Raw genomic sequence first — 17,390 nt, 5'->3', positions numbered from 1 at the left:
GAAGCTACAGAAGACAGAGGCACACTTGGCTTTGCCTTTATTTTTTAAAGCTAAAATCTCTACTGTACTTTCTCTTCTCTTGCAAAAATGCTATTTATAACCTTTATACTTTAAACATAGAGTAGGTTACACAGAATTATAGAATATCTATAGAGATGCTTTAGGAAACTTTGCAGCAACAACTGAAATCTTTGCCCTCCTCTACGTAGAAAAGATTCAATATTGCCTAGGGACTTACATTCAAGGACAGAAATAGAGTGAGAAAAATCTTTCTTAATTTTCTAAAATAAATTTAGTAGACTGTAAAAGACTGGGAAGAATATTAATCTGTTTGACTCATACACACTCTCTTCTAAGACATTAATTATGCAGCAGGGGCATTTAGCATAAAAATACAAGCTTTGAAATGTGAGTGTTAAGTGTAGTACAGGGAAATGAAACTGATAGAACTGATAGAAAGAGATTGAAAGAGGCTAATTAGAAAACGTCTGGAAGTGCATAACCATTTGACAAAAGCACTGTGGGCTTTAGCAGATTATTAATGGTTTGCAAGATTTAGTATCCAATCACCTTTGAGATCAGCTTTTTTTCCCCACCCAATTTAGTCTCAACAACAAAAATGCAAAACAGCAAATGCAACTGTTGTTTATAATGAGGTCACAAGCTAATTGTGTTCTTATTTCAAATTTTAGAGTAATAGCCCTAGGAAGATAGTGCCTTAAAATAAACATTAGTTCAGCAAGCTAAAGCTATAAACTGGAAAACTGTGACCACATTCTTATCTTTCTTGGTTTTTCATAAAAAGTGAGCATAAATCTTCGTCCTGTGGGTCTCAATCTCACTGAAGGTATTAATGCTCTGAGAGGAATTCCCTTTAGTAGGTCTAAGCAGATTCCATTACTGCAATGATATTTTCCCCAAGGAAAAATAGAATAGATAATGTTTCACTCCAGCAGTCACTCATTTAGTCATGTGGCTGAGGAGTATTACTTCTCTCTGTGTGCAATGTTCTGAAACTAGACCCATGAGAAGAGTGACTCGAGACCTCACCACCAATTTTCAATGGAATTCATGTAACAGCAAAGCCTTTAGAAATTATGCAGCAAGTTTATGCAAAACTAGAAGACTTAAAATCATTAGTTTCTCCATCAAAAGGAAACAGTATTTTGAGTATTTGGGAGGTAGATTAAAAAGATGACCCCATATTTTGCCTATTAATCAATTTTAGTAAGAAGGAGGATGTTATTGACATTACACATTACAACAGGGAGTCAGGTAGAAGTGGATGTAGATTACACACCTATCGAATCAATCTGCAGTGCTCTGCTACTTCTGTGAGCCAGGTCTTCTGATTTACCGGAGAGCTTTACATTTCAGAAAATTACGAGAAGTGTGTTTTCTCTAATTTTCAAGCCCACTGGTTTATGGTTGATCATGACACAGCATTTGCTATTATTTGTTAATAATCACACTCTGGGCTTACCACAGAATTACAATAATCTGGCAACAATCCCATGTGCAGTTGGATACAATACATAGATGTGTTTATATTACTTATTCAGAGATAAATAAACAAGCAAAGGGACTAGAGTTTTATGAAACTCTATATACTAGAATACCAAAACAGCGGCAAGGTGCCAGTGGGAACATCAAAAGTAGGCATGTTTCTGGAACTACAGTCCCACATCTGTGAGAACTCTGAAGTGCATGGATCTTATTTTTCTATGGAAGTATTAACTATTCAATAAAACCCACTTCGATAGAACATTCATAGCAATAGACTCTGTATAATAGCAATGTAGTGTTCATTTGAACAAATGCTTGCAACATTTAGGCACTTCATGAAATCACTGCGTGAAACACACAGTGTAACAGAACATGTGTCATTCACGTAATTTTGCGAAGTGACTCAAAGGTTGCAATTCTTTCATAAAATGACTGGTTTCAGATTATGACCAACATAAATATCCTTTGTCCTGCTTGTTTCAAAAATCTGCAGTAGCACACCAGGGAATCAGACCCACACTGTGCCATGTCATGACCTAGAAAACAGAAACCAAATAACAGCACTGGAACTACCAGTATTTTGTTGGCCACAGATAGGTTTATAGTAATTTAAAGCACAAATGGCTGCAAAGAAGAAGAATGGAAGGCAAGGACAATAAAACACGGGGTGTTTCCTGGGAGAAGTTCAAGAGCTGTCTATCACTCCAGCAGCAACCTCAAGTTAATCAAGTTCTACAAGCCCTGGTTTGTCTGGAAGATGGAATGAATTAATGTCCAACAATGCAGAACTCCCTGAGGAATTCTTAATAAAACAATGAGGATTTTATGTAAAAGTAAATGACAGAGTACGCTACTTTTTAAGCTAAATATTGAAATAGGACTTATTTTCAGAGTGCTTTTCAAACATTTAAGATTTGTTTTGAAAACAGAAAAGAAAAAAAGCTACTGATTTGCATGTGGTATTTACAAAAAGTAGATAAAGTGGCAGCAACATTATGTCCACATTTGCAACTGCTGGTATTAAAAAAGGGAAATATGAAATTTTGTTTCAACCCTTCTCTAAGGTTATTTTTGCAGGATTAGTTAGATCAGTAGTGACTGCAATATTAGTGGGAGGGAGAGGGGGAAGTTGTAATATTCGTGAACGATTAGGATTCTTTTTAAAAATGTTGCCATCTGCGTTAATAAAATGTACATACTTTTATTTTGCATGGAAACCCTGAAAACAGCATTCATGTGGGCATGCTTCATGGCTCAGGCTCTGGAAGGTATAAAATAGTTTGCAAAATACTGATCCTCAGTGCCATTCATCACAGGATCCAAACACACATTAGCTCTTCAAACTAATAGGTGTTGGGCGTCTTGCTTAAAAATTCCACAGCAACAGTTTCTATATGAGGTCTGCCTGTGAAAAAGTTTGCAGAATCATACCCCCTTGTTTTTCATAGTTCAACAGAAGTCCTGTAGAGAATCAGCTATGAATAATCTTATATTAATAAATCCCATTCAGCTTTACCTTTGAGACCTGTCCCACTGGAATTCAAAATTAATCTCTAAGTATTTGTTTGGGAAAAAAAAAGAAAATTATGCATTACCTTATGGATGTTTCCCACTGAAACGTGCCTTTGTTCATTAACTCTTTTAGGTTGACTTTACTTAGATTCTGTTTTTATTCTTGGACTTAGTATGTTTTAATGGTTACAGGGCTATTAAAAATGGTGAAATAGCTGTGGTCAATTTTCCTTTTTTGGTCTCATCCACGGAGATAGCAAAAGTCAGGTCAGCCCTACTAAAAGAAACGTTGATCCTGCCGAGATCTTGAATCCAGGTTCTCCAGCTCCATCTTCTGGTACAAAAGTACATAAGAAAAAAGTACTCCCACAGCCGATTTTACCAGCCATAATGTCTTGAATATATAATGGGATTCCAGCAAAAATGAGGTTATCATTCATAATATATGACAAGATCTGAGTTGGTAGTTACTTTACTGAAAGGCAATAATTTCTCTCCCCAGTTTTCACATATTTTCCCCATTTCTTCTAATCCCCAATATGTAATGTAATTAATCTCAAAGATGCTTCAATCCATATCCAGGGACTAGATAAAAATCATTTCGGGATTGTATTCAAGATTGAAACAGACTCAAAATAAATCTTAAAATCTTCTGGGATTCACTTACTACAGATGTCATGTAACATGCACAGAGTTTGAACAAGTCATTCCAGTCTGCACCAGAATAACAGAACCAACTCAAAATCAAATCCTTGACTCCTTAGAATTTAAAGTTTCCCAGGATTTCTATGGGTTTAGTCACATAACTCACTCTGCAATGAACATTAAAAACAGAACTTAAAACCTTGTTTTTTTTCTGAAAACCTTGTTCTTGCTTCCTCTGGTAAACTGTATATGTAATTGCTGAATATTCTAAACTATTCCAATGCTAAAACAATTCAATGTTAAGCAAAATTAAAATTAAAACACAGGAAAAGGCAAATCACTTCGCTAAATCTGGTTCAACCCCACCTTTTTAAAGCAATGTGTTACTTATGGTCTCTTTAGGATTAGGAAGTGCTTTAAGCTGCTGCTGTTCTCACTAATACTGCATGAAGACCTTGAGCTCAAAAAAACCACAAAGGAGATTGGCCTCAGTGCACAAACAGCTCCACTGTGCGTGGCTTTCTGACACAAGATCAAAGGAAATATTAATCCCCAGATTTAGTAAAATTTGAGTCCTTAAAAATTGCAGTCTTGGAGGTTAACTTAGGTATTTAGATGTCTCTTAGTCATTTTAATTATTTGTGATATTTAAAAGTATTTGTGATAGGCACCAGTGTTGCAATATTCCACTATTGCTGCAGCTTTATTTATTTGTGATATTTAAAATATGCTTCCTAATAAGCACCAGCATCACAATTTGCAGTACTGCTGCTACTGCCAATTTAGTTTTAGCAAATTAGTTGTGTTGTCAAAGCACTGAACTGTGTTGAATTACACCATTTGATTTAGAGTCTTCCAAGATGTACAGGAAGAGACATCTGAAACCTGATGCAAAGTTCACCCCCATAGTTCCAACTCTTATTTTCCTGCCCAAATCATTATATTGTCACATGAGCTATGGAAACAGCTGCTGGACTGAAAGAGAAAATAGAAGTAGTTCTCCTACCTGCCTCAGTGAAATGATTTGTGCTTTGAGGTTTTTGAATGAAGAATATCATTGAAGATCACAAAGAACAGTGATTTCTAGATTTGTCCAGGTAGATGTCAACATTTTCTTGATGGAGGGTATTTTTCTGTAATAGAGAGTGCAGAGTTCTTTAATTTTAAAACAGTATTTGACGTGGGGAAGGGAGAGGAGAGTTGGGAATATTTTCTATTTGAATATAGCTCCCATTATTTTTGAATTACAAAAAAATTATCATTTTGTAGTTATGGCTTCTTACTGTGTTGCAATGGAAAAAGCTAGCACAGTAAACTGTTTTCAAATCAAAAAGTGCAAAAGGAAAAATGATGGAGAATAACAATAAAAGCACACTAAACAGTGGGGTGAATGCTTCAACAGAACTTAAAGGAAGACAACTTCTAAAAATTGTCTTCTAACATTTACTCTACAGTCACACCAAATTTGAAGCTTTTAACTCCTAGGAAGTCTCATTACTCCCTGCCTTCCTCTAATTTACCAAACAGTGAATTATTTACATTAAACAGAATTTCTTCCACAGGAAAGGCTTGCATGGTACTTAAAAGCCTGAATAAATCAGGGGCTTCAGCTTAAATGTATACCACCCAAAAAATCCTTTCAGTATCTGGATTGTATTACCTTATTCTACTACTTGTCCATCTGAATTGTTCAGGAATCCACACCAGAAATGCTAGACAATGTCTGTCTATGAAGCTGTGATGTTTTTTCAGTTAGAAAAAAATTTTTTTTTAATTCCCAATTTGCCACAGGTTAACTTTCCATACAAATTATGATGTACTACACCCAAATCCTTGCTATAGCAGGAAGCTCACTTCAGTCTGGAAGTCTTCATGTTGCACCCTGCAGGAATCAACTTATTTTCCATAAAGGGCTGGAAAGCCCCACAAGAACTGGTTTTGGCTGAAGAACTTCTCCGATGTACTTACTCGTGGACTTAGCCAGGTCAGGGATCTATCTTATCTCCCTCTTCTTTGAAGTTCAGTGTGCAACCACTTGTACTGCTGCAAGAAGAACAGAAGAATCATCTGCCTATAGCAAGGACTCTTCTGGTGGGCAAAGTCCAAATTCCATTCTTCATACAAAAAAAAGTGAGGAATTAATGTTTGCTCAAAATTTCATCCTTGACTAGTGAAAGCATTGGAAGTGTACGTACATGTTTAAAAATGGAATTGTCCTAATTTCTACCAAAAAAAATTAGATTCCACCACCATTTTTCTTTGCCCACTCCTTTACTGGAGATCCAAACAGCTGAGAAAGCACGGAATAGTCTGTGGGAATGGTGGGCTAAGTTAAAATAAGAGAATCTCTTGTATCTTCCCTAAGGTAAGAATACAGATCACACAGAAGAGTATTCTGAGAAAAATATTTCTTAGGGGAACACAGAAGACCTCAATTACTATCCAGTGAGGTGGGTAATACATGTTTGTTAAAAAACTATATGACTGTTTTTATACAAGATTTTACTTATCTATTAACTATCACATATTTTGGAAAACAAAAAGACCGCAGCAAAGTAAAATCCCACATTTTTCCTATATCTAAACAACAACAGTATTTCTGAAATGGAAATCCAGAGCCTCAGCAGATAAATATCACCACCTTTCTTCCTTCACTTTGTTCAGGGAATTTGTCATACCCTGCTTCTTCTGGTTTCATTCAGTTGGAACTTCTGTTTGCACAGTGATTGCTCTTTAACGGTTTGGGATTTAAACCAGTCCCTGAAGAGATAGCTGACAAAAAAGTGATGTTACTTTTTAGATCCTTTCTAATTATTTCTACCCTCACCCAGTACCTGCAAACATCTGATCTCCTTCACTATGCTCCCAGCTCATTAAAATTGGAACACTAAATAAGAATATTCAAAAGATTGCATTTTGCATTGCTAAAGGCACCACTACAGTTACTTGACTCATCCTTCAGACTAGAAATAAATAAATAGATGCAGTCTAGGACAGGTGAAAGAAAGACACTATGGGGTTTTTTTTTTAAGGAGACTTAGTAGATTTGCGACCGACCTTTTATTAAGGAAGAGTTTCTAGAGGAATCAACTTAGAGAAATTACTTAATACTTAGTATGTATCTAATTGATTGCAGTTCTTTTTTTACAAATAGAAACCAACATTTTCACTACCACAGTTGGTGGTTTGTAATGTTGAGACTGAAGAGTACTGCAAGGCTAATTTCTCCTCCAGCCTTCATTATTTTTGTGTACCTCAGCACTTCCTCACCCTTACTGAGACTTGATGCAAATTTAAAATACCCTAATAGAGCTGAGATAGTATTGCAACAATGTTTATCTATTGTATCATTAGGGTTCTTGTTACTGTAATGTCACAGTTCTCAGCAACAATTCTCATTTTATGGCCAGGTAATTGAGCTCTATGATACATTAACTGATTTGCAGGGGAAATACATTAAAAGCTGGTTGGAAAAGCGAATTATTCAGGATCTTCCCTCTACTTGCCTTTTAGAGCTACCACACTAGGACCCCTGAAGGAGTTTGTTTTATCTCATGTCAGTGAAGCTACAATTTAGTGTTTGTCCAAATAATGTTCACATTCTAAAATGAAATTGAGGTTACTGTGGTTTCATGAGTTATAAAGGCATAGTTAAAGATTACTGCTGATTCTTAGATCAGGATCACTTCTCAGCTCAAGGAATATTTAGTGGGAAGAGCTAAGGCAAAAGACAGAATTCAATGAAGTGTTGCTGATAAAGTGAGTTATGAGTTACGTATGAAAATGTTAACAAGGGTGATCCAGTCAGAAGTCCTGGCTGCCTGTGATTCAGTCTGCAGCTGGTAGCACCCAGAGTGCCAGTGATCCAATCACTCCTGAGGAACAAGTTTTTTAAAGTCACCACTGTTGTTTCAGGATCAGTGAAATATAGGACAGAGACAAAACTGATGGTACTCCCTCAGCATAAATAGAACTTTTCCAGTGATGAATTTGCCCCCTCTGGTCCTATCTTTGATATTCATCTTTTAAAATTCCTGTTTTTATCAGCTTCTCATAAAAGGCTTTATCACTCAGAGAAGTGAATGTTAGAAGTGTTCATTTGAACGAAATAAAGAATTAAGCAACATCTTCCCTAACCTGATTTTGTAGAAGTTGGTTTTGTTTCATTTTTTTAATGACCCCATGCAAAAGTAGGATCTGAGAAAGAAATTGAGAAGGTTGGCTAAAAGGAGTCAGCCGATAGTAACCTGCCAGTAACCTCTTGCTGCAGCTCACCTGCTGGAAGTCCGAGGTAAGAGGACAAGTGCTTCATCTTCAATCAAGTCCATATAAACCACAAAAAAGGCAGAGGGACAAACATGATTCATAAAGGCAGCCGTCTGTGGCCAAAAGCAGCGGAGTCAGCAGCTAACGTTTCACTTCTGATGATAGCCCACTTGCAAAAGTTCCACTTGAGTACCTGCCAGAAAGCAGAGGTTGTTCTTCATTTATGTGTCAAACCATAACAGCCATACTTCTGTTGCTATTCAAAGAACAGGGGTAAACTCTGGGGTTTGTTAGCTTTAAAATAGTTTCCAATTTCAGGCCTAATAGAAGGCAAAATGGAAAATATCACAGGTAATAGTACTTAAAAATAGAAATATGGAAGAACACAGTGTTATACTCATGTTACCTATTGCTTTCTTCAGCGGAGAAGAGTCTTTGCAAACACAAAAATACATCATTTTTCCCCCAATGGAAAAAAAAAATAAAAATCTATCTTATAGCTGGTAAGAAAAGCCATAAAATCAAAGAAAGCCTGATTCCTGTAAACAGCAAATATTCTTTAAAAATTCAGTTTGGGGAGCATAAATATTTAATGGCCTTGAGCATGTCTTAGAAGCTCAGGTTTACTCAAAATAGTGTCAAGAGCAAACAAAACTGCAAAACAATCTCTTTAAGTAAGAAATGTCTTGTGGAAAAAAAAGTATTTTCTTATAATATTTCACTATTTCACTTTATGTCTGAATCTAGCTCCAAATCCTAGAACAGCAACAGCGGGGGAGAGAGACAATGAGCACTCCTTTCGTTATTTGAATGACTGTAAAGTTTTGACATGTACAATATTAATAAAAAGAATTTATTCTCACAGGGTTTCGTTAGAATAACAAGCTGGTAACCTTGTATATGTTTAAGAAACAAAATGTAACATTTGAAATAGCAGGACAAAACCTTCATAAAAAAATATATACATGTACTGCTAAGTACCAGATATCTATATATGTCTATATCTATAGATATCTCCAATTTCCCAATGTCTTGTTCTAAGTATTAGACAACTGGCTACAAAATTTAGATTTATTAGGTTATTTATTGACTATTAAGTGAATCCTGATTGATAATTAATATCACTGGGGACTATTAGTTATTAAATATACATTGCCTAGTCTTTAATAAATAAACTTTAATAAGAATAATTTAAAATCTAAAATAAAAAAAACAATTTCTGGAACATTTATTTTAAGAAATTGCACTAATAAATAGTAAGACATTATATACAGTTAAATGACTAGCAATTAATTTATATAATCATGGTAACAGTCATAGATATGTACTACAATTATAAGTGTTATGACTTCAAGAGTTTATTTAATCATAGTATCCAAGCATTATTTTCTAAATAACACAAAATAATTTGTCTGATTAAATCTTTGTTTAAGAAAATATGCAATGGGTATGACTAAGAGCTAAAATCAATGGCAAGTGTTAGCTTGGAAAGATAGAGATCTACTGCTGAGAAGTAGGAAGACACACAGAACATATTCACGTAGTTAACACACGTTCATACTATAGACATTAATTTTCAATAAATTTATTTCAGATAAAAATTGACAACTGTGGAATATTCTTCTATATAGATTTTTGAGTGACCATAATTCTGTCTGAAAACACAGACTAGTGTGTTTTCAGAAACTGTCCTGCCTCTCAGAAAAATTATTCCATTTCTACTTAGAGTTTTAGAAAAATATGTGACCAAAATAAGGCTTCATTGCATTTCAGGCTTTGTTGCTCTAAGTAATTGTTGCTATTATTATGAATAATTATTATTTATTTATTTTTAAATTATCTCCATCTAATTTGGGTAAATTACTGAAAAAAGCAAACTAACTTGAATATTTTAAATCTCTCATTTTAAAATGTGATATTCCAGATAGTTCAGCTCTCTGCAACCCTTCAGGGTTAATATTCATGTATATTTTCTGAGTTCAGAAGAAATTTGTAAATTATCTTAGTTGAGTTGAGTTAGATGTATGAGAACCATAGTCACCCCTCAAAATTTACACTCCTATTCTCAGCAATGATAATTTGATTTTTCTGCACAGGTTATTTTCATTCTAGCAGCAGCAAACCAGTTTAAATGGTGAATCACTTTGTGCTGCTCCCCAGGCACCACTAATCATGGTAATCTAATCTGCTCAAATTAACCCTCCTGCTGCAGTTCCACAATTAACCCTTGTGTTGCAGTGGGTTGTGCAAATCAAATCTCAGCCCATTACCATCATCTCCTGCACACTATGCACATTGCTCCAGGATCCATAATTGCTCATAAAGATTCTTCTTTCACATGATTACTCCCGAGATTTGAATCATGTCTGGGTAAAGTTCTGAGGAAAACAGAGACACCAAAATCCATCCATCATCTCAACACGTCTCAGTGTGATATCCAGGTCAGCTCCATAGGAGTGCCGGGGAAGCAGCCCCATTTCCTAGTTTGGAAGGACAGGCTGGGATGTGAAGATGTTTTCCTAGTGCAGTGTTACATGGCTGAGGACAAAATCCTCTCACCACAGCTACTTTAACAGCGTCTTTTGACATTGCTTGTGCTTCACAGCCTGTTAGGTGGCACTTCAGAAAACATATTAGAACTGACCACGAGACAGACTGTTGAACTTCTTGACAATTAGTTTGACTTCCTTAGGACTTAGTTGACTAAAAACTCACTGCCCTGTGTCTACTACTCATGAAGGGCCCTGTCTTTGTCCAAGACAGTATGAAATAAGAGAAAAGTGGATTTCTTCCAGGTCAAAGTTTGTGCCATACCTGTGTGGTCTCTCAGATCCTTGGTTGGGAGAAGGATCCAAATCGTATTTGTTTACACAAATATCTGAACTGAAAATCAATAAGGTAATAAAATCCCCTTGAATAACCCATGTTTTTTCCTCTTGAGAGTTTTCCTGACTTTGGCCCAAGCTTGCAGAGACACGAGAGAGAGAATTACCCAGAAAAGAGATAACAGAGACATAATAGAGGGCAGAAGAACACACCAAAGAAAGGGAGGCTCTGGAAAAAGGTATAAAAGACATATTTCATGTTATATAGTGAAATTAATATTTATCATCCTTGGTGGTCAAGAGACGTCCTGATGAGCTGAATTACAGGTGGCCATAGAGCATCCAAGCCAAGGGATGGGATGTGAGAATCTCCTTGAGTATCCGCATGATCCTCAGGTACTGATTTATCACAAAAGTAGATATAAAGCTGACAGTAGTTATACACAGTTTAAGATTTTATGACAGATACATGAATCCAGAGACACATTCAAGACTGTGGACTGCTTACAAATAGCTCACAAAAAAAAATCAACTCTAAAATCAGCTTCCACAAATTCTATGGCAAAAATCCTTTAACTCGTGTTCTTCTGTATGTTACACAGAAATTATTGCCTTTGAACTAGTCATATTTTAAAACTGAATTTCTTTAATGGTAAGAGGATGTTTTACAGGGTAAAATCTGCTTCTTGACTTAATTAGCAAAGCTCATGGAATCAGGTCTTTTAAATTGTGTTTAAAACCTATCAGATGCTATTTACAGATAATAATCATATAAACACAGATTAAGTTCATTTAAACTCTTGAAGGACCGTCATGTAACTTTCTTACACCACGCTGCATTGACAACATTGTCATTCAGTACAGATACACAGTTACAAATCTGTAATATAGAGTAAGCCCTGCATTCAGCAGCAACAGGAAATTTAGAAGGCAGTGGTTGTTAGAAGCAGATGGAGGGGTCCCTTGCATTACAGCTTAGAGGGGCTGTGATGCACTCCTCTAAGGCAGATCTAGAAATGGATGGAAAAAATACAAATTACATTTGAACAACCATTTCCTGTGTTGCGCTTTCATAGCCCAATGCAATGATTAGCTCTGCCATGCTTCAAGGGACTTCAAAGTCATCATTAGTTGACAGTAAATAACCAGAATACTGCTTAAAATACAAAATAGTTATCAACATATTCCAAATGTTTTTAATTTAAGAGATTATTAGAAGATCACAGGATAATGGCTGAGTCCCTTGAGGATTTTTCCATCTGACAGTGCAGCCCCACGCTTTGTGGTCTGACACATAATGCTTCATGCTGCATTATCAACACTTTGGGACAGCAAAGATATTAAACCAGTCTGAATACATTGATGTGCAGGTTCCTCCCTCACTGTGCATTCAGTCATTCCTTTAAATTAGAAACATTTACCATTTTGCCATCTACAGGAGGGGTTTTATGTTGTTTTGCTGAGAAGTTTAAGAAAGCTCTCTCTGCAGGCAACAATGGATTGCACAGACATACAGAAAAGCTCAGATATTTGAGAAAATCAGAAAGTTTGGTTGTCTCACTGCATTTAGCCTGAGACAGAAATGACAAGTCCAAGTTCTCTCACAATTACCAAGCTAAAAGGAAGAAGCAGTGGGACAAGAAATAGAACCAGTGCAGCAGCATTTTAACCTGTTCTATCCAAGTGTTAACACTTTTCCATCACATTATTCTGTGTTAAACTTGAGTATTAAGCTGACCTTTTGGATACCAAAGGATAAAAATGCTTTAAAACTTCTTGTCTTTCAAACACAAAGACACATCCAGTTTCTTTTCTTTCATCAGGGACAGTTCCTTAAGCCTTATGTTGCAAATTTTCCTGCCAAACTCTAACAACACATTTTTTCCTTCAATCCTCTGTTATTTGTTCTCCCCAAAGACTCAAGAGCTGGGATCAAATGAAGCTTTTCTAATGCTCTTTGCTGCATGGCTCGTGACTTAGAAGGGATAACAGTGGAGCTTATATGACATTAACCTTAACTTGAATTTACACTGAAGGAATTATATCCCAACAACAGGCTTTGGTTTTCTAAATCTGATGTAGCAGAGCAAGTGCTACAATTACTGTCTTCAGTGATCAAGCTCAAAGCACAACAATCACAAGTATCTGGAGCAATAAATCACAATCCATGAGTCTGGGGAAAAAAAGACAAAAATATGCAGCAGTACCAACACAGAGCAACTGCACAACTCTCAGGAAGACCTTTAAGAGGCCTCAGATTGCAGTAAGACTGCCACACACAGTCCCAAGAAGTCAGTGAATGCAAAGTGTTCCGCATACTGCATGTAAAGACCAATCTTCATTTATGGGGAGGTCTGTTTGTAAGATTTGATTCCCAAGTTAACTACAATTATGGCATAAGGTTTTAATTTCTTTATGGCATTAAATTAAGAATTTTTCCTTTGTCCTGGAAATGTTCTGAACTAATTCCATATTTAAATAACATGAGTAAAATCCCTATCTGGGCTGAAGGACACTAAATATTCACAAGAACATGAACAAATCCTACAGGCAGGTGTCCAGTACTGCTGCAGCTATAACCCCAATAATCCCCCTAACACAGCTGAAACAGAGTTCTCCACTTAGTCTCCACTTTTTTACTGTGGGGATTGCTTTAATCTATTCGCAGTACTTAACTGCACTCTGCTGTAAAAACCCACAAAAAATTAGTCACCACTGCAGAGTTTGCAATCTGAAATTAATGCCAAGAATTAATTAAGCATTAGGAAACAGAAAGAAACAATAAGACAGCTGTGGTCACAATGTTGGGATGCAGTCTCAAACATAAGCCACCTGAGCATTGGGGCAGCTTCTTTTGGACATAACACCAGCAAGGAGTTACAGGAAAAGGTTGGAAGGAAGGTAATTAAATCAGTTTGCAGATATTTAGAAGCTAATGGTGAAAACAGCATATTTTTTTCCAGCAGTTAATAAGTGGATGATGAAGGCTGGTATCACAGGTCCATTGAGATGGAATCAATAGTTTAATGACAATTGAAATAAAGCTCAGCAACAAAAGTACCCAGGAAGAGTGGAGAAGACCCTTTCTGATACATGATACCACAAGTCCGCCAATTTAAGAGAGTAAGAAGGAGAACATGTGAATGACTATTATCCCTAGCAGAAAACCAGAAAAGCAATTGAGAGGAGGAGGCTATATCCCCTGACACTGACTGGGCAGAATAAGCAAGTAGAAAGCTTGACCTGTACTCTTCCCACAGAGGTAGGAAAGATTACATGAGGAACTTTTTCCTTACAGAAAACATGACCTTGTGCTTCTTTACGAGTAACTTTTCATTCATATTGGAATTGGTCAATTAACATTAAAAATGTAAAAGGAAAGGCTATAAAATCTGCCTCTGGGATCATTCATTTTTAATCATTTTTTTTTAAATGGCCAAACAAAAGCAAAAAAACAAAAACTAACTCTGTCACACTCCCTGCTTTGAGGTGTGGAGCTGCATAAAAGCAGTTACCTATTGAAGTCAGAAACACAAACAATATAACCACAGGATCCTGTAAAGCTACAAAGCAAAATCTCAAAGGCTGTCCCTGCCGGTTTTGTCCATGCAAAACCACCTTCATTCTGAAGCCAATGAGTGTGTGGGGACATCAAGATATTCCTCTCCACAACTGAGATCACAAAAAAAAAATATAGAGGCACTGATTAAAGTTCAGACTTCAGAATGTTCTTATGAGAGGTGGTCCTTTAAAATCTCTTCATTCTGACTTTCCACTAGAATGTCTTCAGAAATAAAAAGCAACTCCAGCTTTCATTATTTCTATGAATACTAATTTCAAAAACATCACTTCTGGCTTTTGGTCCAGACTCCACATCATTATAAGAAGTTCAGCAGCTTCTTCAGCATTGTTATCTAATTGTGTCATGGTTGTTTATATCATTTAAGGTTGGATATTAGGAAAAAGTTCTTCACCAAAAGGGTTGTCTAAGCATTTTCTGTTGCAGACACTTCTAAATGCAATTTAAAGCATCTGTTAAAGCAGTGAAGTTATCTGTGACGAGTTATGCAAATTTTATCCCGCTACAAAAGATTCAAAGTAAGATATGGGAATAAGTAACTCTAAACTGCCTTAGCTTCCAAGCTCACAAAGGTCATTATATTTATCAGAGAGTCTCAAGAAAACTCTCTGGTAGTGTCAGAGTACCAAATGTGCTCCCTGAAACTTGAGGAAAAAAAATGTGTTAATAATTTAGCAAGTTTTCTCCTTTCTATTTCTTGAACCTCATGAATTTAATTTTGGTTTAAATGACAACCTCCCTCATTTTTCGGTCTTTCAAAGAGTACTTCAAAGGAAATCTAAGTTTTCTGAGTAAAAATAAAATAATATAAAATTATATTATATTAATTTATTTTCTCTTTGTGAATCAATATTAAGAACAACTGATGTAAACAGAGGTGTTATCACTCCATATTATGAAAACTCAGGTATATTTACCATTAAAAATGAATTGCAATAATCAGTGTCCAAGAACAGTTGTTGTCCTTCCTCTTACTGTCAGAGAACAAGTGTGAATTTTTTCTGCAAATGAAAGTTTAGTGGCTATTTTCCAATTTGATTTCCGCTGACCACGTATGCAGAATAAACCGACGCAGCAGGATAAATAATTGTGGCTGTTTCTCTATAGACAGATAAAGGCTCATGATCATTAACAGTAAACAATAACTGCCAGCAATAAACATTTACTGATACTCATAAAAATAATTGGCCATTGTGAAGCTCAACAAATTTAAGACAATTTCACATTAAATTGGTGGTTGTGCATTTAAGAAGACAGTATTTCACTGAAGGACAGGAAGTGATAAAACAGCCACTATCTCCTGATTCTGGCTGTTTAAAAAGACATTTTCTGAAACAGAGCATTCTGTTTTTTTCCTCCTGCATACTCTCCAAGGAATCACCATGCCTTGCCCAAAAATATAATGGGCGCTACTCTTGCAGAAAGTTGTGCAAGTAAAGCAAAAGAAGTCCATTTTATAATTGCCAATTTTGCAACCAGGCAAAACTACAACTAATGCTCTGTTCAGGGAGCAATTTTGCTTGGTTTTCACCAGTCAGTGTCGTCCTCAATGCAAGAAAGGCAAGAAATTACTTTTCTCCATTCAATCCACGAAATACACGGACCAGATGGGTGCAAGCCGACTGTTTTCCTCGGAACATGTTGGTACCACACAGTTATTAAGCCGGCTCTGTGTCCGTCACAATCAGACCAAAGATTCAGATTCAGGACAGGACTTAATCATTTGTCAGCCCCAGTCATCCGAATGTCCCACAGTTACCATAAAAGTCACAGAAACATACTTTCTAAAGGAAAATTGGGAATGGGTGAATTTTTAACATTAACATTTTTTTTAAGCCAAGAGATCCCAGAGCAAGAAAATAATTAGACAGATCCAGTTCACTGTATGGTCAACCATTGGATCATACATAAATCAATTTAAGATTTCAAATTATGGCAATGCACTTTTTAAGTTTTCAAGTGGTTATTTGTACCCACTGCTAAAAACCATCATTCAAAGTGTGGTTTCAAAAAAGACACCTTCAACTAACTTGGCTTACTTTTCCGAAATCCACTGGATGAAACAATTTAAAAGGCAGAATGCAATTTTGTCCCAGGTACAAAGAGCTCTGTGGCCATGAATTAAATCAATAAATCAAATAAAAAATAAATAAAAACTTACGTACAAATGTAGAGAAAAAATGAAATGCTACTTAAATGGAAGCATTGACTTCAGTCATACCAATTTTTAGATAAATGATAAGAACTGGAGAGGGAAAGTGAGGAAAAAACATCGCTTACTTTTAGTTTCAGTTAAGGCACACCTGAAATGAGAGTTAATTACTATACAAAAATAACTCTCCTGTTGGAAGTCTCAACTCAAATGAAGTGCTAGAAATTAAAGTACCTAAAGTCACTGCAATTTTAATATCTTTTCATTTGACTGCTGCAGTATTGCTCTTAAAAGTAATCAGCATCTCTTCATCTTCGTGATCATTATTTCGTTAAGCATCCGCTATCATGTTATCAAGGTCTTGAAGCATTTTTGAGCTTTATTGATCATTACCTGGCATATGAGCCATCAAAAGTCAGATCCTGTGGATATTTAAGTTATAAGTGTACTCATGAGAGAACTCTGGTAACAATAGTTGACATCTGCATTAGTCCACAAGAGGAGCAATCTCAGCATACTCTTTTCTCCATAGCAAACAAAATTTGTTTTGACAGATTAGGCTACCTTGAAAGAAGAGCACGACAAAATATAAATATACTGTCACAAAAACCGGACTGGTAATTCAGCTGAATTTAAACAATGAAATCACAAAAGTGATTTTTACATCCCAAAAGAAAATAAAAATAATTGCATTTAAAGAAAATCTTATTTTCTCGTGATCCAACACTCTTAAGATCCCTATGTTCCAGAAGAATCTGACGTAAATAACAGAAAATTTCAGATTACGGAACTAAGGTGAAATCAGTTGCTTGGCTTCCTTTTCTATGTGGACTCAGCAGGCTAATTTGTCAAGGACGTTCTCAGGGTGGTAATAGTGCTTGGCAGTAATATGTATCTGTAAAAC

At 35.9% G+C, this 17,390-nt stretch overlaps 1 long non-coding RNA gene across 1 annotated transcript; it reads right to left on the bottom strand.

Moving 5' to 3' along the window:
• Nucleotides 1–4,675: 4,675 nt before the first annotated feature.
• On the bottom strand, nt 4,676–8,115 carry LOC125325763. The gene is made up of 3 exons (XR_007203532.1): nt 7,939–8,115; nt 5,632–5,706; nt 4,676–4,796 (listed from the first exon to the last, which is right to left on the bottom strand). It is a non-coding gene; the product is annotated as an uncharacterized LOC125325763 (long non-coding RNA).
• Nucleotides 8,116–17,390: the final 9,275 nt, after the last annotated feature.

Source organism: Corvus hawaiiensis, chromosome 5 (assembly GCF_020740725.1).
Source record: "Corvus hawaiiensis isolate bCorHaw1 chromosome 5, bCorHaw1.pri.cur, whole genome shotgun sequence".
In the NCBI taxonomy this organism is placed as follows: Eukaryota; Metazoa; Chordata; class Aves; order Passeriformes; family Corvidae; genus Corvus; species Corvus hawaiiensis.
The sequence above is the reverse complement of the archived record's forward strand: the minus strand, read 5'-3'. Positions and strand labels throughout refer to the sequence as shown.